Raw genomic sequence first — 25,129 nt, 5'->3', positions numbered from 1 at the left:
AACGACCTCGGAATCTCCATTGATGCAGGACTGAGAGGATATCATATCACCACGCGGTGCCATAGGCCCTTCCTAAGTCAAAGAAAACAGCTACCAAATGTTGTCTGCAGAGAAACGCATCCATGCTAGAGTTCTCCAGGCGTACGAAGTGGTCAGTGGTCGAGCGAGCGTATCGAAAACCACACTGGTACTCAGACAAGAGTCCTTTTCCACCAGACACCACACAAGTCGGCGATTTATTATCCTCTCAAATATCTTCCACAGGCAATTTGTAAGAAAAATCGGTCTGTAACTTCCTGCATACTGAGGATCTTTGTCAGGCTTGAGGACAGGAATGACTATGCCCTCTCGCCACTGAGACGGAAAATCACCCTCTATCCAGATTCGGTTGAATACACGAAAAAGATATAATAGACTATCCTCGCTAAGGTGTTTCAACATCTGGTAATGGATACTGTCTGGTCCAGGAGACGTGTCCTTCCAAAGCGATAAGGTGCTGCGGAGTTCCCACTCCGTAAAGGGCAGGTTGTAGTCCTCTGGAGCTTGGGAGGTAAAACTAAGATGATGACGTTCTGCCTCCCACTTCAGAGCGAGGAGCCAGATACATCCGCGAAATGACTAGCTAGATGGTTAGCAATCGAGAGTGGTTCAGTGACGATACTGCCTGCAGTGGAAATTTCCGGTACAGAAGATGATCCTTGGATACCCGAAATACGTCGAAGTTTAGTCCACACTTGAGATGATGGAGTATGTGACGTCATAGATAACACATATCTCTCCCACGAAGCTTTCTTTGGCGAATAAGAACTCGCGCCTTAGCGCAGAGATTTTTAAATGTTACCAAACTGACCAGAGTAGGCTGCCTACGATAACGTTTATGAGCGCGACAGCGTTCTTTGTTAGCTGCTGCAATTCCGGCGTTCCACCAAGGACCGAGTTTTCAGCGAGGAGTCGCTGAGAAGGAAAGAAGCAGCAGCATAAGAATAACTTGGGTGATGTAAGTTATTTCTTCGCCGACGATGTGCCTGGTATCGTCGTTAAAGACAGCTAGTGATGTGTACTTTGGCCAATCAGCATGTTTAAGAATCCAAAGAGGAGGAGCCTCGACAGATTTTTGTTTCAACAAAGGATGATGGGAAAGTGGTCACTGTCGCAGAGATCATCATGTGTATTCCACCGAAACTGCGGAACCAACGTTCGGCTGCACAGACTTATGTCTATGCGAGAATATGTGCCGTAACGTACACTAAAGTGAGTTTGTTCCCCTGTGTTCAAAATACATAAATCTAGCTCTGTTACTAATGTTTCCAGTTCTCTTCCCCGAGGGCAAGACGTCTGAGAGCACCACATGGGGTGATGGACGTTAAGATCTCCCAACAAGAGGAAGGAAGGTGGAAGCTGATCTATAAGATCAGTGTCATCATTTATGTTAAGAGGCCGGCCTGGTGGAAAATGAACGTTACACATTGTTGCTATGACAGGCAGCGGTACCCGCATCGCAACTGCTTCCTTAGAGGAACCTCTTCGCTATAGGTATCAGAACGAACAAAAATATCCACGCTACCACACACGCTGAGCATTATATCGACCTGTCCAGTATAATATGAAATTTCTCAGGACCCTGTGATGACCTGGTCTGAAGTTTGTCTCCTGAATACAGACTACACCCGCCACTTACTCACCAATGAGCTGACGCAACTCAACAAGATGCCTGTCATAACCGTTACAATTCCATTGTAACAGTGCCATAGTGTGGACTATAAAAGGACTGTTAGGTTATGAGCGACAAGATGCTCGTGAACCTGAACACTATCCAAACCTACATCTCTAGATATAGATGACAGCGCGATGTCCATCCCGTCATCGAGAGACGGCGGGGTTGACGCCCAGAACTTCGACGCTTTTCGAGGGCGGGAAGTTCCCAAACGAGGGGAGTGCGTAGGGTTTGGAGCAGGAGTACCTGCTGGCGCAGACGCGTACCCTCTAGATGGAGGGCATGATTTCCCTGGTTTGAGGAGCAACAGTCGCCTTGGGCGCAGCGATCACCACGGGTAACGTTGTCGTGAGAAACGAACCTGCGAGACTCTGAGTTATCATGCTGTAGTTGAGCGTACGGGCAGGCGTATTTGTGGAATTAAACTTATGGCGCAATTCCTGGTAGGAAAGACCATCCAGGGTCTTGATCTCCTGGATCTTCTTTTCACTCAGATATGTCGGACGGTTCCGATCCCGAGGAAAATGAAGACGAGAGTAGTCATTGCACTTGTACGGAGTTGTCCACTCCTCCGCGCCGTGAGCTACTCGTCCAAAAGTACCACACACAGACTGATTCGAACAACGAGATACCATATGTCCGAAACTCTGGCACTGATAGCATCGCATAGGAGGCGGGATGTACGGCCTCACATCGCAACGATAAGTTGTTACCTTGACTTTTTCTGGTAACACTGACAAATTGAAGGAGACAAGGCACCAGTGGCAACGTCTTCACCGTTGACCTTTAGCGTGTGTCACACCACGGTTCTTCATGTCTTCTTTCTACTCGTCGTCAGTGTTGAAAATAAGGTAACGGTGAAAGATGACTCCACGATCCAGATTCAAGGATTTATGCTCCTCGAGTTTGACGGGCCTCTCTAAAGAACCACAGAAACAAAGAAATGTCATTTGGTCCTTGTTTCAATGATGGTGAAATCCTGACATTCACCTCCCCGCGGTAGGGAGGGGGCACCGACTGCATATAAAAATAATATTTTATATTCAGGCGGCTAACGAATGAAGGGACCGATTATCTCCCGGTATAAGGAGATCCCCTATACCCAGTGCCAACAGTCTCTTTGGGAGTGGATGAGCGGGTATAGGTAAGGGCACTCTACTGTCCTGGGGAAAGGAAATTGTTCCCAAAGGCGGAGGAACCAGTTTGGTCAACGGCATTAGGATGCAGAAGGCAACGGGAAACCACTGCATTAAAGATCCTGAGAGATATTCCGGTAAATCCACATGGCATGGCTGCAACGTCAAGATCGGAGCTGGCCGTGTGGATCGTCTACCCCCTTTTGGAGACGACGGCTTAAGAAGAAGAAGTTTGACGGGGAATTCGCCAAAGTGGTAGCACATAAGCAAGTGATCGGCTTGCAGGGCTGTACGAGTCTATAAAAGTAAACTACCGTTGCGCATTTTCTTGAGATCCTCAAGTTCGCCGTAGACGCCTTCCATGTGTCAACTAAAGAGGATCGATTTTACCAGCTTAAAATCATGCCCATCGGATCTGGTAGCAACCGGAAACCTAGGGAAGCTGGATCCCATTCCTTCACGCTGCACATGTTCCCAGGGAGATGAACCTCTCAGGGAAGAAAAAGTTAAAGACTTCGGTAGGGGACCAATTTGGAATGGGCGACTTCATTTCGAAGCCATGCCCGAAATCATCCTTCCCGAATGCCACCCACTCCGATCAGGGGTCTCTGTAGCCGAACCAAGCTTCCAAGGCAATAACCACCTGGTCATAGCCGGTACGCCCGGGGCCCGATGTTGGACGATGCCTAAGGCAATGAGAACTAGGACTCCCTTCCTCAAGTCAACCCCAATAGCATGTGCCCCATAGCGTGTACAGGGCACTAAATATAGAGAAAAATAAATAATTAATAATAATACATCTTTCGGCTGTGTTGTCAGGCAGCTACGTACATGACGCTCCCACACGTAAGAGGCCCATCTCTGAGCAGCACGCACATATTTATTTTGAAACGAGCTACAATAAACCATCAAAAAAATAAAAAATAATGGGGGGACCATGGCCACATGACCCTTTTAGTAGCTACAAGCAGGGATTACCTGTGAATGTATTCAGCTCCTCTCATCCACAGGAGGTCCATTACATTGTACCAAGCCGCAATCCATGTCCCCGACTAGGGCGCCCCTTACGACAGGCAGGGGATACCGCGGGTGTATTCTACATGTGCGTCCCCACCCTCAGGGGGTGAGGTTGTATCTGTTGGGTCGGATCTTTTTACTCACCGTGAAAGAGCTCTTCTTGAAAATGTCTTCGGTTTTTCGGTGTCATCTGTTTACTGTCGTGTTTCCTTTATCTGCCCTAGTGATAATGAAGTTCTTATCTTTAATTTTCTTTTTGAGGTTTATTACCAGTTTCCGTTCTAAAAAATGTTCTTGGTTTCTAATGTTACTAGTAGGTAATGTTCTTCTTTTCGATAAATGGATTTTGTTCAGTTTTCTCCCAATATCGAATCTTACCTCATCTTGTATGTCAGAGGGCATTTTATTAACAGGTACTTTCGACTCAGTAATCATTATGGTAATTGCATTGATTATATTCGTGTTCGGCCAATTGTGTTTCGGACGTTTTCCTAGTATCTTGTTTCCTGCTCTGTTATTACTATTTTTTACAAATTTATAACAGAAGGGTGAAATTTCTCATTTCAGTATTTAAATGGTTATGATTCTTTGTTTCCCTTTTTGTGCCTGTTTTTTTTTTGTCACATTAGCCTCAAGTGTGTTGAGATTTGTGTCTAATACAAGCTGTTTTTGGGCTAATATTTTTAGCTCTCTTCTTGAAATTTCTCCTTTCCTCTCAAGAAGAGAGCAGAAAATATTTTAAGTTCAACATAGTTACTAACTTAATTGGTGTTCTTTATTTATTTATTTATTTACAAATCGAAAGTTATTCTATTTCAAGTGTTTTATTAAATGACAATGAAAATGTAAAATTAGACAAAAACCAACATTTTATTCTTTTTAGACGTATATAAGGACTGAAGTTCCAATAGCAGAGCAGATTTAAAATTTCAGCATGTAGTGACTAATTTAACAGATTTATTTTTTATTTATGATTTGAAAATGTATATTTAAAATCTGTAGTAAATGACATAGTAGGTAAGTAAAGTTGAAACACAAAGAAATATTTTAACAATTTCAAGATTTATATATAATTGTCCTGCTGATAAGTATATTTGTACCAATGTACAAAGTCCAAAGATTATTGATGTTTTGGCACTGCTGAAGAAGAAAGTAGTTAGCTCTCAAAATATGTATGGTAATTAAGTATAATAAAATGAGTAAAGTATTGACAAAGGCAGGAAAGTGTTCTAATGAAATTCAAATATAAGTCAATACTGAGAGAATTAATCAACATGGTGAAAATAATCAATGCTAATAACATTCTCGCCATAAAATGGAAAGACAGAAAGGATGTGCTTCTACTTTCATCTGTTGATAAGGACTTGGACTTTGATGTGAAAATTCAAAGAAAATGAGTCTGAGGAGAGGAAGTAGTGAAAAACCCATGGGTATTGGAAGATTCAACTGGAAAATTAATGCAGTATATCGTCAAGACCAAGTCCTGGCATGTTTCCCTGTAATACGATCGACTGTCATGGGTTATAAAAAGATAATGTTGCATCTATTGCATATGGCTATCTTCAATTCATACATTGTGTTCATGAAGGTTACTAGCAGGTGGCTGCATTATACAGAATTTCTCATAGCATTTGCCGAGCAATTGTTGCAGAGTGTTGCTCTCCTGCCTACAACAACAAAAGGAAGAACACCCAGTAAACACAGCCACCTGCGGCTTCGGGCAAATGTATGGGGACATTTTCCAGTGCCTACTCCTCCAACAGAAAGGAAGAAACATCCTTCTAGGCCATGCAAAGTTTGCAATGGTCATCAAATAAGGTCCGAAGTGAAGTGGCTATGTGAAAAATGTGGTATTCCACTCCATCTGGAGAGCTGCTTCAAAAAATATCACACGATGATTGACTACTGAAGACTGAGAAACAGTTAATGGACAGTTAGGCATTGACCTGTGAGGTATATAGCTTTGAAAAAGATGCCACTTTTTGACCAATCCTCAATATATAAAATTAAAACATAATTTTTGAAAATAATTAGTTTCCTGTCCCTGCAAGTTAGACTACTAGTCAGGTTCATATGGGAATAATTATAGTTTCAGAATTAAACTGGTTTAAAAGTAGGGAACCGCAGAAAACCATCTTTGGAAGAACGGATGAAGGGGAAGTGCAAGGATGTTCAATGCTTTATGGTCCTAGGAAAAGTAGAAACTGCATGCAGGAAAATCAAGGAAGCCTTTGGAGAAGGGAAAACTAGGTAAGAAAGAGTAGTGATGGGTGATAAAACAGTGCCGATAGATTGGATGTGGAGGAATATAGTCAACAGCTTGCTGATAATCCTATGAAACTGCAGTCAAAGGATTGGGCTCATTTCGTATGTGCATCTTTCCCACTGTATCCAAGCAAATCCCCTCAACAAGAGCTCACATGAAAAAACTTACAGCAAAAAAGAAAAAGCAGAAATATGGCAGGAACATATCCAACTCCACTATCAAGGTCAAGAAGTATATGATATGGTTCCTGAAAAATAACAAGCTGTTGATGGTGATGAAATGGGAGTCCCAATTTTGAGGTCAGATTTTGAGAAGTTCTGAAAGACCTAAGAATAAACAAGGCACCAGTAACTGACAGAATTATTTAACCTTCACATTTTGTTTACCTGTGCATTGTCATTGGCAAGCATAAGTGGTGGTCGTACAAATTTTAGAGAAAAATGGAAGAGTATGTATAGGTACTTTAAGACAGAAACAGGTTCAAAGAAGGACATTCCAGGAATCATTAATGAACAAGGGGAGTGTGTATGCAAGGATCTTCAAAAGGCAGAAGTATTCAGTCAACAGTATGTAAAGATTGTTGGTTACAAGGATAATGTCCAGATAGGGGATGTGAGTAACACTAAAGAAGTATTAGAATTTATCTATCATAACAATGACATTTACAGTAAGATATAAAAGTTGAAAACTAGAAAAGCAGCTGGAATTGATAAGATTTCTGGGGATTTACTAAAGGCAATGGGTTGGGATATAGTGCCATATCTGAAATACTTATTTGATTATTGTTTGGTTGAAGGAGCTATACCTAATGAATTGAGAGTTGCTATAGTAGCCCCTGTGTATAAAGGAAAGGGTGATAGACATAAAGCTGAAAATTACACGCCAGTCAGTTTGACATGCATTATATGTAAGCTATGGGAAAGCATTCTTTCTGATTATATTAGACATGTTTGCAAAATTAATAACTGGCTTGACAGAAGGCAGTTTGTGTTTAGGAAAGGTTATTCGACTGAAGCTCAGCTTGTAGGATTTTAGCAAGATATAGCAGATATCCTGGATTCAGGAGGGCAAATGGACTGTATTGCGATTGACCTATCCAAGGCATTTGATAGGGTAGATCATGGAAGACTACTGGCAAAAATGAGTGCAATTGGACTAGAAAAAAGAGTGATTGAATGAGTGGCTATATTTCTAGAAAATAAAACACCGGGTGAATTGGCCATGCGCGTAGAGGCGCGCAGCTGTGAGCTTGCATCCGGGAGATAGTAGGTTTGAATCCCACTATCGGCAGCCCTGAACCTTAATTAAGGCCACGGCCGCTTCCTTCCAACTCCTAGGTCTTTCCTACCCCATCGTCGCCATAAGACCTATCTGTGTCGGTGCAATGTAAAGCCTCTAGCAAAAAAAAAAGAAACAAAAAATAGAACTCAGAGAATTAGAGTAGGCGAAGTTTTATCTGACCCTGTAATAATTAAGAGGGGAATTCCTCAAGGCAGTTTTATTGGTCCTTTATGTTTTCTTATATATATCAATGATATGTGTAAAGAAGTGGAATCAGAGATAAGGCTGTATGCAGATGATGTTATTCTGTACAGAGTAATAAATAAGTTACAAGATTGTAAGCGGCTGCAGGGTGACCTCGACAGTGTTGTGAGATGGACGGTGGACAATGGTATGATGATAAACAGGGTTAAAATCACGTTGTGAGATTCACAAATAGGAAAAGTCCTCTCAGTTTTAATTACTGCGTTGATGGGGTGAAAGTTCCTTTTGTGGATCATTGTAAGTACCTAGGTGTTAATCTAAAAGAAAACCTTCACTGGGGTAATCACATAAATATGATTGTTAATAAAGGGTACAGATCTCTGCACATTGTTATGCGGGTATTTAGGGGTTGTAGAAAGGATGTAAAGCAGAGGTCATATACATCTCTGGTAAGACCCCCAACTAGAGTATGGTTCCAGTGTATGGAACCCTCACCAGGATTACTTGATTCAAGAACTGGAAAAAATCCAAAGAAAAGCAGCTCGATTTGCTCTGGGTGATTTCCGACAAAAGAGTAGCATTACAAAAATGTTGCAAAGTTTGGGCTGGGAAAATTTGGGAGAAAGGAGACGAGCTGCTCGATTAAATGTTATGTTCCGAGCTGTCAGAGGAGAGATGGCATGGGAGGACATCAGTAGACGAATAAGTTTGAGTGGTGTCTTTAAAACTAGGAAAGATCACAATATGAAGATAAAGTTAGAATTCAAGACGACAAATTGGGGCAAATATTTGTTTACAGGAAGGGGAGTTAGGGATTGGAATAAGTTACCAAGGGAAATGTTCAATAATTTTCCAATTTCTTTGCGATCATTTAAGAAAAGTCTAGGAAAACAACAGATAGGGAATCTGCCACCTGGGCGACTGCCCTAAATGCAGATCAGTAGTGAGTGTAGTGTAGTGTACTGTAGTATTTTATACTTATTTGTGATCGGCTGATTATGACCAAGAATAATGCTAAAAAACTGGTAATAATTATAATTAAGTAGGAATGTAAAAATTACATTCCTTATTTAATAGTACTGAAAGGTTGAACCATCATATATCTTCTCTTAACTGAATAGTGTGTAAAATATACCTCTAAATCAATTAAATATGTGCAGTATTTGCATGTTTCACAGTGTTACATAATATCAGTTTTATATCCGTACTGGCAGTACTGAATTACACATTTACAAGACTTTATGACATCCTCCTAACCAACACAAACTTCCGGGTAATTTCACTGATAACTTCCGGCCATGCTGCCAATAGCGACACATGGACACTGCACTAATGCAGTTTATATCTTGTATTGTATATGAGGATCTAATAGAGACCTATAAAGGTATAATTCCTTTGTAGTGCACAAGCACTGACACATGTGGATAGGTGCAGTGTAATGCGACTATATGAAACACATCCTCTTCTTATTATCATGGTTGAGATCCGCAGTATGGAAGATATGACACATTTATTGTTCATTGCCTCAGTGCTTAGACATTCCTGTTATTCTATAGGTGTCAGTTAACAAATCTGCAACAGGCCACTATTATTGTTATTGTTATTATTATTATTATCATTTTTTTAATACATCGAGTTGAGCCTCTATGGACTGCGTGGTAACAACCAACTTCATTTCAGTGTCTAGGTCTTGTTCTTGTTCCAGCTTTGACTTCCTGCCAGTATCTTCTGAGCTCAGCGACGAGTGCCTGTTTATGCTCATCAGACAAAGGTCCTTTCCGTTTTCTGGAAGTTGATGCCATTTGGAAACCTTGATAGTTGTTCACCAATCTTCTGAATGTGCTCCTGTCATGAATTTCTTGGTCTGAAATACCAATCTGCATCAGATCTTTTTCGCATTCCTGGAACCATCTTGGCCTTGTTGCCTTAGATTGAATAAAATTCCATATTCTTTTTGTTATCCGATCATCAGTCATCCTCAAGAGATGACCGTAAAATAATAGCCGTCTCTTCTTAATTGACGCTGTGAGAGGTTCTGTCTTGCTGTACAAATCCTCATTTGGTCTCATTCGCCGCTGTCCATCAACCCACCTATTACCTAGGATTTTTCTTAGTATCCTGCGCTCTCTTTTTTCCAGCCGGTCAGCTTGACCTTTACAACTTAAGGTCAAAGTTTCAGATGCATATAATCCCTCAGGTTTTACAACTGTGTTATAGTGTCAGAACTTGGCCCCTATACTCATAGACTTTTTATTATAGATATTCTTTGTCATTTGGTATGCCTGGTCTAACTTCCTCATCCTGACATTGATTGCTTCCTCTTCTAATCCATTCTGCTGGATGACTTCACCAAGATATCTGAAATTCTTGACTCGACCGATTTTTCCAAGATTAGTGATCATCCATTCTGGTCCATCACAGATGTTTGTCATATATTTTGTCTTTGAAATAGAAATCTGGAGTCCTACCTTTTCAGCAACTTCTGACAGCCTATTGATCTTGTTGACTGCTGAATCTATGTTGTTAGCAAAAATGGCCAGATCATCCGCAAAGGCCAGGCAGTCAACGTACACCCCTTTGTGCTTAGGACCAAGTCTGAATTGATCTTCCTTTGTTTCTTCTTGGTCTAACAACTTCCTCCACTCTCGAATGACTTTTTCCTAAACACAGTTGAAGAGGAGTGGCGATAGTCCATCTCCCTGTCTGACACCCGTTCTGACTGTAAACGGTTCTGAGATCTCACCCATAAATTTTACTTTCGACACTGTGTTGGTTAGAGTTTGTTTGATCAAATTTCTTGACGTATCGTCCACTCCAAACTCTTCCAAAATATTCATTAATGACTCGCGGTCAATGGAGTCATATGCTTTCTGAAAGTCAACAAACACAACCACGTAACTGTGTCCTCCTGTCTTCTTGTACCTTATGATGCTCTTCAGGTTAAATATCTGTTCTGGGCATGAACGGCTTTTTCTGAAGCCAGCCTGATATTCCCCAATCTGTTGGTCAAGGTGAGCTACAATTCGGTTCTGAACTGCTTTGGAGAAAATCTTATAGGGAACAGATACTAATGAGATGCCCCTATAGTTGTTGACATTCTTTTTATCACCTTTCTTGTGCAAAGGGTGGATTAGTGCTGACAGCCATTCAGTTGGTATCACCCCAGTTCTACAGATATCTTCAAAAAGCTTGACTAGTACATCTAGAGTTTCATCATTTGCCAGCTTCAGATGTTCTGCCACTATCGAATCTTCACCAGCTGCCTTATTATTCTTTAAGCTGTTTATAATCTGTTTGATCTCCTCTTTACAAGGAGGGGTTGAGTTGGGTAATTTGTGGATCGGGTCGTACACAGGGAATCTTTCTTTTGGTTCATCACAATTAAGAAGGTTTTCAAAGTACCGAGATATGATCGTACAGTTTTCTTTGTTGGTCAAGCCTAGCTTTCCATTTTCATCTCTAAAACAGAGGCTGGGGGCTTGGTACCCTCTCAAATTAGTCTTGAATGTTTGATAGAAGCCTCTGGAATTGTTTTTCCGGAAATCCTGATCGATCTGTTCTAACTGCTGTTTCTCATATAGTCGCTTGACCCTTCGGAAGGTTCTGGCTGCTTCTTTTCGAGCTTCATGGAACACATTGAAATCTTCAGATCTTCGGGTCGAGTTCCACTTTTTCCAGGCATTTGTTCTTTGGAACAGCACTTCATCACACGCCTCATTCCACCACCTATGCTTTCTCTTCTTACCTGTCAGGATTGCAATATTAGCTGCTTGTTGGATCTTGGAGGCGATGTTCTTCCATTCATGAGATTCAAATGTCAGTTGCTGGTGGTATTGTTCAAAGACATTTTGATTGATTTTTAACTTTCCAATGTTGTATTTATAAATTCTGTTTCTTGGTTTCAGGGCCTTATTGAGAGGAATGAAGTTAATTTTGATCTTGGAGAGGTAATGATCTGAATCAAACTGGGCACCTCTCTGCACTTTAACGTTCATTATTTCCTTAATCACTCTCCTGGATATTGCTACATGATCAATCTGTTTCTCTCCACACACATTTCCTGGTGATTGCCAAGTTTTTTGTTTGCTTGGCTTGTGTTTGTAGAATGTTGACATTATCTGAAGATTGAAGGCACGACATAGATTGACAAGACTTATACCATTTCTATTAGTCATTTTGTGAGCAGGATAGTTTCCAATTGTTGACCTGAATTGTGGTTCTATTCCCAGCTGAGCATTAAAGTCGCCTAATAAGATCTTGACGTTCTTAGATGGTATTTTCTCCAACTGTTCTTCAAGAAGGTCCCAAAACTGTTCGACTTTCTCAGGATTACGTCTGTTGTCCTCATTGATCGGTGCATGCACATTGATCAGTGTGTATCCTTTGTTACTGCAGCTGAGAGTTAGAATGGAAAGTCTCTCAGAGGGGCTGAAGAAGTCCACGATTGAACTAACAATCTTCTTATGAACAACAAAAGCTGTGCCAAGTAAAGGCATGTTCTTTCCTATTTTCATAGCCCTTTTGCCTTTATAAATCCTATACCCCTCAATGTCCATTATGTCTTCATCTAGGTATCTTGTTTCTTGGATGGCTAAGATGGTTATGTTGTGCTTGTCCATCATCATCGTCAATTCTTTGTGTTTTCCCACTTTCAGTAGTGAATTGACATTCAGCGTCCCAAAGTAGTATTTCTGTTTCGTCTTGAATTTTGTACGTGTAGTAATGTCCTCAAAGCATCTTGGTTCAGGCTCCCCAGAATCCACAGGCCTGATTGCGCTCTTAGGAGTGGTAGATTCCCTCAACGAGGTAATACCTGGGGTAGTGTCCTTTTTTGTGATGACATTCCATGATGCTTGGTTGTTCAAACCAGTATGGGTCGGAAAACTCCTTCCCGGTAGTAGAACCAAGGTTGTAAGCCCTGGAGCTCAACAATAGGCCACTCCTCTGGAGTCAGACGCCTTTTGCAGCCGCTTCACTGAAGAACAGACGCTGCTGAATGAGGATAGTTCATCCGCTTTATCCGCCGTTGGGACTATTATTATCATTATTATTATTACTATTATTATTATTATTATTATTATTATTATTATCATCAATATTCTGAAAGGCTAAATTAAGATGAGAAGGACCATTCCTTGAAAACATTGTTTCATTCTTATTCTGATAACAAAACTCTTCTTTTATGGGGCTGATTGATCAAAAATCACATCAAGGAGGTGAACTAAGAGTGAACCAACACTCAGATCAAATAGCAATTTTGTATATCATGTAATAAGGCAATAAACTGATGACCGTGTGTAAGAATGCATTCAGTATTTTGTACTGCATAAAGAATACAGGAATCTTCCGGGCAACTTCAGACCATGCTGCCAATAGTGGCAAACGCAGACACTGTGCTAATGCAATTGTTATCAATGAGCACATCAAGAAATGTCCTGTTAAAGTAATAGATACATACATACTCAATATAGACTGTTATTCCTTTTGTGTTCAGTCTGCAAGTCTCTATAAATTTACTAATCATCACAACAATACCCTATTTAAAAGTAGTTCTATATCTCTTATCTTTAAATCATTAGAAACTGAATCTAATCATCTTCGCCTCGGTCTCCCTGTATTCCTCTTACCCTCCACGACTGACTCCACCATTGGCCTAGGCAACCTATCCTGCTCCATTTGCCTCATGATTCGTTCATGACTACAGCTCCATCTATTGAATTCAATCCTAACTTAGCCTTTATTTCTTCATAACAAGTACCCTCCAGCCATTGTTCCCACCTGTTTTTACCAACAACCATTCTTGCTACTTTCATGTCTGTTACTTCTAAGTTGTGAATATGTTATCCTGAGTCCACCGAGCTTTCACTCACGTAAGGCAAAGTTGGTCTGAAAACACACCTATGTAAAGATAGTTTCATCCAGGAGCTGCATTCATTCTTCCAGAATACTGTTGATTGCAACTGTGAGCAGACTGCATTAGTTTGATTCAAGTTCACTTACTATATTACCAGCCTGGGAGTATACATCCTAAATATTTGAAATTTTCTACATGTTCCTACTTCATATCCCCAATCTGACATTCAGTTATCTTGGACTAGCAAATGTACCCGTGCTTCGCTACTGTATTCTACATTGTACACGGATATCGACGTAAAGACTGTGCGTGCAGCAAATGAGATTGTTTTAAAATTGCATGTCTCTTAGCCTTATCCGAGAAATAGCATGGGGAGGTCCACATACGTTGTTTCCAATGTAAAGTGAGGGTTGCGGAGTTGTGATGATAACGGCAGGCTCACTTGCCTACTGCCATTCACAATCGAGTTGGCAAGTTTACATTATAATTGCAGGCCCCAATGCCTACTGCGCGGTCACAATCGATTTGGGGAGTTTTAGTTACAATGGCAGACCCATTTCCTACTTTCAGACAGGTTACAGTTGAGGAGTTTTTATTATAATACCAGGCAACTTCCCTACCACCAGTCAAAATTGAGTTGTGCAGTTATCATTATAATGACAGTCCCTTTTTACTGCTGCTAGCCAGCTTACTGCCAGTCACACAGAATTAGTGAGTTTCCATGAAAATAGCAGGCCACTATGCCTAATGCTAGTCAAATTTTAGATTGGAACATTTGTTTATAATGGGGGGCACCCTGGCCTAGAGCCACACACAATAGAGTAGGGGACTTTCGAACAAAACTGCATGATCCCTTGCCTTCTGCAAGACAAATCGAAAAGTGAATTATTCGTTAAAATGGTAGGCCCTCCTTACTAATGCCAGTTACACAGGAGTTGGAGAAGGACCCCATTCTTACTGCCAGCAGTCAAAGTAGGTGTAGGGAGTACTGATTACAATAGCAGACACACCCTTTCTTGATCGCTACAAATCGACATCAATGAATATATGCAGATGGACATACGAAAGTATATAAATGTTTACAATATTGCAGACCTTCATTTACAGATTAACTGCTGCTAAACGGTACGTCATATCGACAAAGGATTGTACCGTAAGGCGCAGTATTTAGCGATCTAAATGGCTGGTCCTATGATATTTTTTCGCATCTAATCTATTCATGGGTCACATTGAATCAGAAACGTTGAATAGGTTGAAATTTGTGTAAGAATATCTTACATTGCATTACTTTTCGGATAATTATGTGACATAGCATTTGACTCACATATGGGTACTGGATGGGGCAATTTTCGTGTAGAGTTTGATCATACTATCTTTCCTGTAAGTGATTGAAATGATGCACATGAGAAGAAAAGGTTTAGAAATTAATTTCCATTAAGGCAGGTAGATTTCCATTAAGTTTGGTTGTGTGTATTTTGAGGGAGTGCAAAATCACGGTTGAAATGATGCACATGAGAAGAAAAGGTTTAGAAATTAATTTCCATTAAGGCAGGTAGATTTCCATTAAGTTTGGTTGTGTGTATTTTGAGGGAGTGCAAAATCACGGTTTCGGTTTCGTATAAACCCCCAATTAGTTCAGGGATTTAGAAACAATATTTGCCCTAAAACCTCCCCAAAGGACAGGTGGATTCTAAATATGAAGTTTGGTGGAAATATATCCAGTAGTTTTCAAGTTAGAGAAAGACAAACAGACCAACAAACAAACAAAGAAACAAACAAACAAACAAACTAACTAACTAACAGACACCAAGGAAACCTACCCTCGGACAGATGGATGCTATATATAAAGTTTGGTTCAAATATCTTGTTAGTTTTCAAGTTGTAAGAAGTACGCTTTACACGCACCCGCTCTTGCGTTAAGTCCGCTGGGATTTGTACCAATAAACGGTCCGTTAATGATATCTCCCTTACTAAATCCTGTTATCGAAATGATGCACATGAGAAAAAAAGGTTTAGAAATTAATTTTCATTAAGGCAGGTTGATTTCCATTAAGTTTGGTTGTGTATACATTGAGGGAGTGCAAAATCACAGTTTCGGTTTCGTAAAAATCCCCACTCAGTTCAGGGATTTAGAAACGATATTTGCGCTAAAACCTACCCAAGGACAGGTGGATTCTAAATATGAAGTTTGGTGGAAATATATATTTAGTAGTTTTCAAGTTATAGAAGGACAGACAAACAGACAACAGACAAACAAACAGACAGACACCAAAGCTAAAAATGATGCAGATGGTCATTATTACACCTGAAACGGATAACTGTACGGAAATTTCGCCAAAATAATCAATGTACAGACACACGGTCGTTACGATTTTATTTATATAGATGACGGATAAGCATGAGCACGTTGAAAAGTGCAGACTTCCACTTCGAGATTCATATCTCCTAAACGATTTATGATATTAAGAAACGGTTTGGGTCATCAGATGCCTCATTTATCGCTCTAAATGTTTGTTTCTAAACCATATCCTCGTATCTCCCATATTAAGGGGGTAAATTGAGTTCAAATTTTGAATAGGGTGAAATTTGGGTGAATTTTTAACATTTTACATTACGTTTTGCCTACTTATGTATAAGCTAGAATTATGAAATTTGGTACACATATGTCCCTTAATCATGCCAATGTGCGCACCTAACGTGATGATCCTATCATTCTTATAAATGTGTCAAACAATGAAATATACTTGTAAAAATCACCAAATTTACGAACAATCCAGAAATACGGCCAAATTTAACGTATAAGGGAGAGAGATACGACAAAATGTCACAGGACCAAAGTTGTAGATCACTCCGAATTGAAGAGACATTGTGCCATCCGTTTTGTGATACGACTTACCGCTTAGCCAAAAAATAGCTCAAAAGGAATGTCTGCACAGTCATTAAAATTGCCTCCATATTTCGATATCTTTGGGGGTAAAAAGTGAAAAATTTGAACATCTTGGAATTTTTCCGTCTGTTAGGGACCAAAAGCTATAATTTCACCAAATTTCAATTGTCTACCTCGTCTGGCAGGTTGTGCCGCCATCTTGATTTGGGGGGATAGGGGATAAAAATGAGGAAATTCCCGAAAAATTTTAAGCCCACGAAACCTATAGGTTATCGTTTTGGATATACTATATGACTGTGTTCTTATGCTGAGCCCAAAATTTGAGCCCCCCCAGCATGCCCCCTTCAGGGAATTTTGAGAATTTCCGATTTTTCTAGGGATCCTGGGGTCATCAGTTTCCCTCGTACCAAGTTTCAAATTTCTGAGATTTCTGGAAGTGCCTCATTAATTCACGTCTTTTTTCATTTTAAAATATTTATATATACATTGCTCCAGCCCGACTTGCTTTTATATATATAGATGTCTTACCTACTGACTTGGAAAGGCTAATTTTCATACCATACTCATTGCAGCTATTTTCAAGTTACAAGACAGCAGACTGCAGAATTTAATAAAAAATCTGACGTTAAGATAAAGTTGTCAGCATACGCCAGATTGCTTACTAAATTTTCACCTTCCTGCTAATTTATACTTTTTAGCAGATGATCTATGTAAACTACAAACAACATATTCCAAGATTCTGGTGAAGAGAGAAAATACGATCCTGACAGCCCTTTGTGGCCTGAAACCACACTGCTCTTCATCCTACTTCCTATGAACCACTGATCTCAATCTCCCTTCCAAGATGGCAGTGAAAAACTTGCCAGATATACTGATTATTAAGATACCTTCTTAATAGGTGCAATCCTTCCTCCTTGCCTGCTTATAGGTAGGTGCAATTACAGCATTCATCCAATCTAAAGGTACCTTAATAACACTCCATGATAATCTTATTTTATGAAGCCATTTCAACCCTTCCTTCCCACTATACTTCACCATTTCAGGTCTAATTTAATTTATCCCTGCTGCTTTATTATAATGCAGTTTATCTACCATCCTTTCCAATTCTTCAAGTGTAATTTCACCAACATCATTGCCCTCTTGACAAAAGAGTTGAGAAAAAATAGGGAGTGCAAGTAATATATGACACTGTGATGTTGCAGAAGAAAGACTGTGTTCCATGACGACACTACTGTGGGAGTGTGATGCAGTCTTCTTGCCTGAGAAGCCTGAAGATGTCAACCAACTTTCGCCTTCAAGTATTTTGCAAGATGATGTCTGCATGGTAATACTAGATTTAGATCAACTGGATTCTGTGAACTTAAAGGAGATTTTGATTTCTAATACAGTTGTAACAAGCTCTTGAGAAGAGTACCTACGACAGTTGAACCAGAAAGAGAATACGAGGTATATAAACACTGGAGAAGGCGATGTGGTACTGGTTGCAGCTAATGGGAAGAACTGGATCGAATGGCCATTAACTAGAGAAGTGTATTGTGGGAAAGAGTTGGAAGATTTGTGAGGTTGAAAACATTGTCACATGAGATGAGTAGTACACATCAGTGACTTCTGAAACTGCAAAAGAGGATGCTGACAATTGTCCCAATAGCTTTCACTCTAATGAACAGTCTGACTCAAAGTGGTATGACAGTATGTTTACTATTTCATGTTAATATAAAAACTGATTAAATCCAAGTGATTTACAATAAATATGAAGTTCCTCTCAGGTAGAAAGAGAGTTTCTCACAGGCTATGTGCTTTAGGAATTAAGACTGTAAGGCAGCCTGAAAAGACATCTCCCTCATTAATCCTCATATCAAAATAGTGTACCTGAGCAGGAAGTTTTACAAATAGATTTCCAGTGAGGTTGGTAGATTTCAAATAAGGTTGGCCATGTATATATTTTTTGGGAGAGTAAAATCAGTGTTTCAGTCTTCACATAAATCCCCAGTCACTTCATGGATGTTGAAATGATATTGAACCTAAAAACTATCCATGGATAAGAGGATTCTAAATGTGGGTTCAAATACATCCAGTATTTTTCAGTTACAAGAACTCAACAACAAAAAGAAAGGCAAGATTCCTAAGCTAAAAAATATTTAGGTATCATTATTACACCTGAAATGGATAATTAAAAGAAAATGCTGCCAAAATAATCAATATAATTGTTAGAGTTTATAAATATAGATTACAGTCATTACTAATATGCATGGCTCATTAGTCCATGGACTAGAATGATGCAGGGTTCCATGTCAATTTATCCTGTTCTACCAGCTTCTTCTCTAACTAGTGCAGTGTTTTCCCCAGAAATTTTGTCAGCCGGGTATCAGAAATGAGCGGCTAGGTGAGGAATACTATGTACAAAAACAGATATGATGAAAAAAAAATGTCAATTTATTCCCTCATGGCATTCATATTAACAGACGGGTAACAGTAACTGCAGAATTGAACTATTTTAGTATATTTACCCTGAACAAGACAACAGAGGATTTTGAACTTCTAGAGTTCTACTGCTCATTCATAACCATTCAATACTGGGGTTTACCATTCCATTGCTGTGGATTACCATACGGGTTTGTGGCATCATTCAAAACCTCTAAATATTTAAACTCTGATGTATTTATGATGAAAATAATGATTGATCATTTAACTAAGGAGTTTTACAGTATGACATTAGTGCATATCTAGGTTATGCTAGCTGGGCAGTCTGTAAACATGGCAGGGCACCTCACCCATTAAGAGGTCTTAGGGATAGCACTGTATTTGAACTAATATTTGCTACAACTCTTTTATCACACTAAAATCATGGCCTGCCGTATCACTCTGAACCATTAAACTTGCTCCTAAACTAAATTAATGAAATCCTGCAGGAATTTGTTCCTAAAAAGATAACAATAATAAGGTTGTTATAACATTTCTCGAGTTGTGCTAGATTTCATAGAACATTAATGAAGCTGGCCCCACAGTTTTGGGGGCAACTTGCTTGCATGTCACCTGACGGTCCTGGGTTTGATTCCTGGCTGGGTCAGGTTTTTTTAATTGTAATTGATTTATATCCCTGACCTGGGGACTGGGAGTTTGTGTCGTCCTTAACGTTCCTTTCTTCATATTCAACACTCTACACTTCCCCCATTCCAATTACATACAGGTTCATGTTACATGTTGCAAGTAAGGGCCTGTTAATCCCTCACACTAACAGGGAATAAGTATAGTACTCTCCTAGATTAATCCCTCTGTCTAATATCAAAAACAACACTTCAGGAAGCCTTAAGAGTATTGTGACAGTGGAAAGTCCAATTATCAGTGTTAACCATCAGTGTTATAAAACCTTTTCAATCAGGAGAAAAGATGAGAAATCAATAATGAGCAAGCTCCCCATATAAACATTAATGTAGATCTGTTCATGCCAAAGAGGATAATATAGAATTATCAATACAGCATTAATGGATTTGATCCCCTCATGATTTTAGGCAAAAAGGATGTGACCAGTCACAATCAGTAATTTTATCATGAACAGTAACCTAAAAGCCACTGCAGTAGTTTTACCTAATGAAAAAAACATCCATAGTATGGATAGGATCCATAATCAGAACTAAGTTTCAGGTACTGATATATCAAATTCATTGGAAATCTTACTGGGGCCTTGTAGGTAGGATAAAGGTGCTCATACCTTACAGAATAGGAACTGCTCAGTTAATTTACACTGACAATAATTAGTGTTATGTAACCAATCATGAAATTATCTTCGGGGGAAAGTAATGAATACAAGGTTCCAATGCCAACAACTATCCACTATTTCCAATAACAATGAATGACATCCAACACATAATATACTACGGGTGATGGTTTGGTCTGCCCTGAGAATATATTATCAGTTTTGAATTTTTGTACAATTATTTCACTGGTACATGCTTTGGGAGCCACAACTCACTTCATCAGTGATTTCTACATCATAAAACAATATTCACCATATCTTAAGGTCTAACCTTTATTCATCTATACATAAGACATCATCAATATATACCACTATTTATAATGCACACATAATGACCATTTCTTGATCATGTTTGTTGTAATGGACCACTTTAAAACATTTATGAAAAATTTAGCTGGTAATTCTTATGTTATGTAACACTTTTCAATGTGTTTTAAAACACCAGATTGTTTCATTAGAAAAATTATTCAGTGATAAAATGTTTCTTGCTACTGTTTGTTCTGTTGTAGCCCACTTAACCGTAGGCCTATTAAAAATTAACTATTATAGTACCAAAGTTAACATTTTTGCCTTGTGATTCTTCGAACACCTTCTAGAATCAACAGGTTTACCACTGAATTATTTGACTCCTTAGATCTAAACATGTAATTCATTATATCATTTTAGATGGAACCCGTCTATGTTGGTGTTGGGCTGGAATTTCGACAGAGGCGATCAAACCTCCCGTCATGTCCTTGAATTCGTGGCTATATTTACTCTTCTTATTGTAAATTATCGAAGTGGAGGAAGACTACCCGCTCACCAGCCTAACACTTATTGATTCAATGTCATGCAAACTAGCTTTAAATGTTTTTAAAACACTAAGATGACGGAAATCATTCCCGCAAGAGGCTAATATATTTGAGCACTTTAACTCCATCAGGGTGAAAAAGGATTTAATATGCCAACTTGAAAACAGAAGTCAAGCCCTCCACAATCTGAGCTTCTGAGACTGCCATTTTTCCTGACAAAAGCTACAAAGCAAAGAGAGATAAAGAGAAACCCACTTCTTCATCAGCTTTCAGACATGATGTACCAAATAAAATTCTGCAATTGTGTAATCATAAAAAATATACTTAGTCAATTTTGAGATAAGTATTACAAACATATATGTGCCTCAAGAATAGACAGCAAGATACTCATACATCTCCTGAACAGATAAAAGTAGAGTTATGTAACCAGTCAAACTCACATGACTGCTAAAAGTTTAAATGTAATCACTACAAAGTTACCTGGAATGATACTTACACATGAAGTATTTGAAATTTCCCCAAAGCAGATTTGTTCCTCTTTGATCTTTACTTCAAAGTCCATTTTAAATAGCGTGTGAAGGTATAGATGGTTCTAGGATGTAGATTGCTTCCACAGATCTTGCACTGAAACATGAGCAACAAACATTATAATTGCTGTTTTCTCGTCGAGTCTGTATTTTTAGATGACTGTTGATATTGTGCTCATAGCTATAGGACCTCCAGTTTTACCTGGAGACTGAACTTTAGGGATAAACATTTTCAATTAAAGAACATCCCACACCCACAGAATGGGATTAATTTGCACAGTACTTCTGAAAAGCCTGTGACTATGCAACTTACATATATCGCCCACTACACTCAAGAGTCTAGAGTGGTTTGATGTACCTTTTGTTTTTCTTTTAAGACTTGTTTACATCACACTGACACAGATAGGATTTATGGCATTATGGCTAGGGGTGGGAAGCAAGTGTCTGTGGCCTTGAGTAAAATAGAGTCCCAACATTTATTTGATGTGAAAATGGGAAAACACAGAAAACTGTCTCCAGGGCTGCAACTTCCTTCCCACTCTTAGCCCTTTCCTATCCCAACATTACCATAAGTCCTATCTGTGTCAGTGCAATTTAAAGCCAATTGTAACAAAAGAAAAAAGAAATTCTACAGACAAACATTCAAAACTATTAATTTCTTCCTCAACTTGCAGGTCAAATGATCCGCATTAAGCCACTGTTAAGACACATTCCCCGTGCCCTTTCCCTCCGCTAGCTCCATTGGTTGTGTACATTTTGCACCACCCAATATAAACCTCACTCTCTTTACAATAGAGTCCAGCGGTGATTCAGATACAATATCAAATCTGAAAGTCACTATTAGGAATGATCTGATAGTGTAAGTTCAAGTTTTGTTTTCAATCTACAAACCTTCAGATAGTAAGTGGTGAGCCCAGTCTAATTCATGAAACTTACAAATTATGTAAATAATCCTGGATGTTAATGACATTTGTGGGTAAGCCCTGTGCCTTATGTATTTTAATAAGCCAGTTTCTTACACAGATACAGCCATAGTTCTTCTCTCGACGCACAGTACTTACCAGGGCTAGCAGCCTCTTTACGTTCTACCATATAATATGTTGAATTCAGTAGCAGTTTAGCCAGATTCCTTATTGACCAAACAAATTATTTGATAGACGATAGCTATTTTTGCTATTTGCTTTACGTCGCACCGACACAGATATGTCTTATTGCGACGATGGGATGGGAAAGGCCTAGGAATTTGAAGGAAGCGGCTGTGGCCTTATTTAAGGTACAGCCCCAGCATTTGCCTGGTGTGAAAATGGGAAGCCACGGAAAACCATCTTCAGGACTGCGGACAGTGGGGTTCGAACCCACTATCTCCCGATTACTAGATACTAGCCGCACTTAAGCGACTGCAGCTATCGAGCTCGGTCTAAAAAGTTGCAACCAATACTGATTATGCTACAATGTATACTGTATGTCCATTACAACAAACAGTGTCGAACTGGCTATGAACTACTTTGTTCCAAGAAAGAGATCCAAACTGGTTATGAACTCCTTCGTTACAACACTTCCGTACTGGCTATAAACTATTGTTACAACAAACGGTTCTGAACTGGCTATAAACTACTTCATTACAACAAACAGTTCCGAACTGGCTATGAACTCCTTCAAAATAATCTTAATGAGCATGCATGAATCAGAATGCTTCCAGAGCTGATTGTTAATAATGGTTTGAGTGAGTTAGTAAATAGCATTTGTGAACTGTATCAACGCCATCTTCGAACTGTTACAAAATATTAAACAATGGATGATGGAAGATCGCATATTCCAATGAGAAGTACTGTATGTAGTCACACCATTTACTGATCAAATCAAATGTGCATGTATACAACATGCAGTCCCTGATATTGAATGCGCACTACTGGCATGGGCTCTTGAAATGGTTCTGAATGCAGTTAGAAGAGCACAAATTCAGACCTCAAAAAGCATTTATTTGTGTGCCAATACTTTTTGGTGTCAGTGTATACAACTGCGCATGAGCAGGCTACTCAGAATCTATTCGGTACCAGGTTGGAACAAATTTGCATGTATTGTCACTAAGAATGGTAGCTGAGATACATTTAATGTAGACAGCCTACAGTCGGCTGAAAAACAGAATTATCTGCCGCTGATCTTTTATGTTTAAATACGAACTGATCAATAAAGCTTACCTTATTTTATATCACGTAAAGTACGGTATAAAGTTCGTTATGGAGATGTACAAGTCTGAGACTCCTTTGGACAGAGTGTACAACGTAAGAAACTGTAATTACCTGATGTAGAAAATCTTAAATGAAACAGAACAATCTACACAATAAACCTGCAGCCGCAATATGTCCGAGATGCACAGTACATATTAAATAACGACAAGTCAGCCACTTCGAAAGTAAACCCGAAAGAAAGAATGGTCTCTTCACAAATTTACAACCAGTGCGTCGTTCCTCGACCGTATACATACACACCCCGTATAATTCACTATCTCCAGCTAACTACTGCACATGGATAGAAGTAAAAACACATCTGGGACAACCAAGACCGAACATTACACTCAGACTACAAGCCAGAAAATACATGGCGTGCGTACCTACTGAGAGACGGGAGACTTGCTTGCTTGCTTGCTGATGCATATGGGCTGTGTCTACGACATTTCACTCAGTCAATACTCCCTTACTTATGACAGAACGAGTACCGTACTAACGAACACTTCCGTTCAAGAATATATGTTTGATCTTGCAAGTAGGTTACACAAACACAAACGGGAGACGAATGATCATATAATATTTTCGTACTAAATTTTCCCCTAAAAAGGTACTATTAAAAATAGTTTTTGGAAAAAAATGTGCTAAAGAATTTATTCACAATGGGATAGGGTTATTCATAAGGTACGGTAAGTAAGTTACTGAAAGCAAAGTATACTTATCAAAAATATTTATTAAATGAGAACAGAACTTACCGGTTTTGGTCTTCATATTTTGCTCTTCTCTTAATCCTTGGAAAACATTGCCAAAGCAATAAACTGTTTTGAAATATGAAAAGTATGTTTTAGTTTCTCCTCCGTCAGAAGCAACCAATTCAACATACAGGTTTGGAGTTTGTTTCTCAATTTGGTCTTATTGGTAGTAACAGCAGAAAAAAAAACCATTCTGTTGCAGCAGAAGAATGTAGTAAACAGAACACTGCCTTCACAAAATTCGTCAAATTTGGAAAGGTGTAGTCGCCTACAGGATTTTTAATTTCAAACACCCCGGGCGAGTTGGCCGTGTGGTTAGTGGCGCGCAGCTGAGAGCTTTCATCCGGGAGATAGTGGGTTCGAACCCCATTGTCGGCAGCCCTGAAGATGGTTTTCCGTGGTTTCCCATTTTCACACCAGGCTAAAAAGCTTTTAAGTTTCTGTGGACTTAGCTAACCACTATTTCCTATCTAATTTCATTAACACTTTCTGTAATTACAATAGGGAAATATATAGCTAATGGGATTATACTGATGAAACTGCCATCTCATTAGTGATTTTCCAGGTTCGCCATGGACAGATTTCTTAAAATAGGATTACGAAATTCCACCATCTTAAATATCTGTTCGCAAACTTCAACATGGCTCTGAAACTTATTCTTGTTCTTTTGCTGCAGTAGAAGAGTTTATACTCTACCCCCGTAAAAGTTACAAGATTCCCA

At 39.3% G+C, this 25,129-nt stretch overlaps 1 long non-coding RNA gene across 1 annotated transcript in view; it reads right to left on the bottom strand.

The window, feature by feature from the left end:
- Positions 1 to 23,802, bottom strand: part of LOC137502425 (uncharacterized) — a 33,090-nt gene extending 9,288 nt beyond the window's left edge. The window contains exons 1-2 of the long non-coding RNA XR_011018786.1: positions 23,630 to 23,802; positions 21,401 to 21,528 (exon numbers count right to left, since the gene is read on the bottom strand). This is a non-coding gene — a long non-coding RNA (uncharacterized lncRNA). The remainder of the gene's footprint in view (positions 1 to 21,400; positions 21,529 to 23,629) is intronic.
- Between the last annotated feature and the right edge of the window lie 1,327 nt (positions 23,803 to 25,129).

Source organism: Anabrus simplex, chromosome 10 (genome assembly GCF_040414725.1).
Source record: "Anabrus simplex isolate iqAnaSimp1 chromosome 10, ASM4041472v1, whole genome shotgun sequence".
Lineage (NCBI taxonomy): Eukaryota > Metazoa > Arthropoda > Insecta > Orthoptera > Tettigoniidae > Anabrus > Anabrus simplex.
Note: the sequence above shows the minus strand (reverse complement) of the source record. Positions and strands in the feature narration are given on the sequence as shown.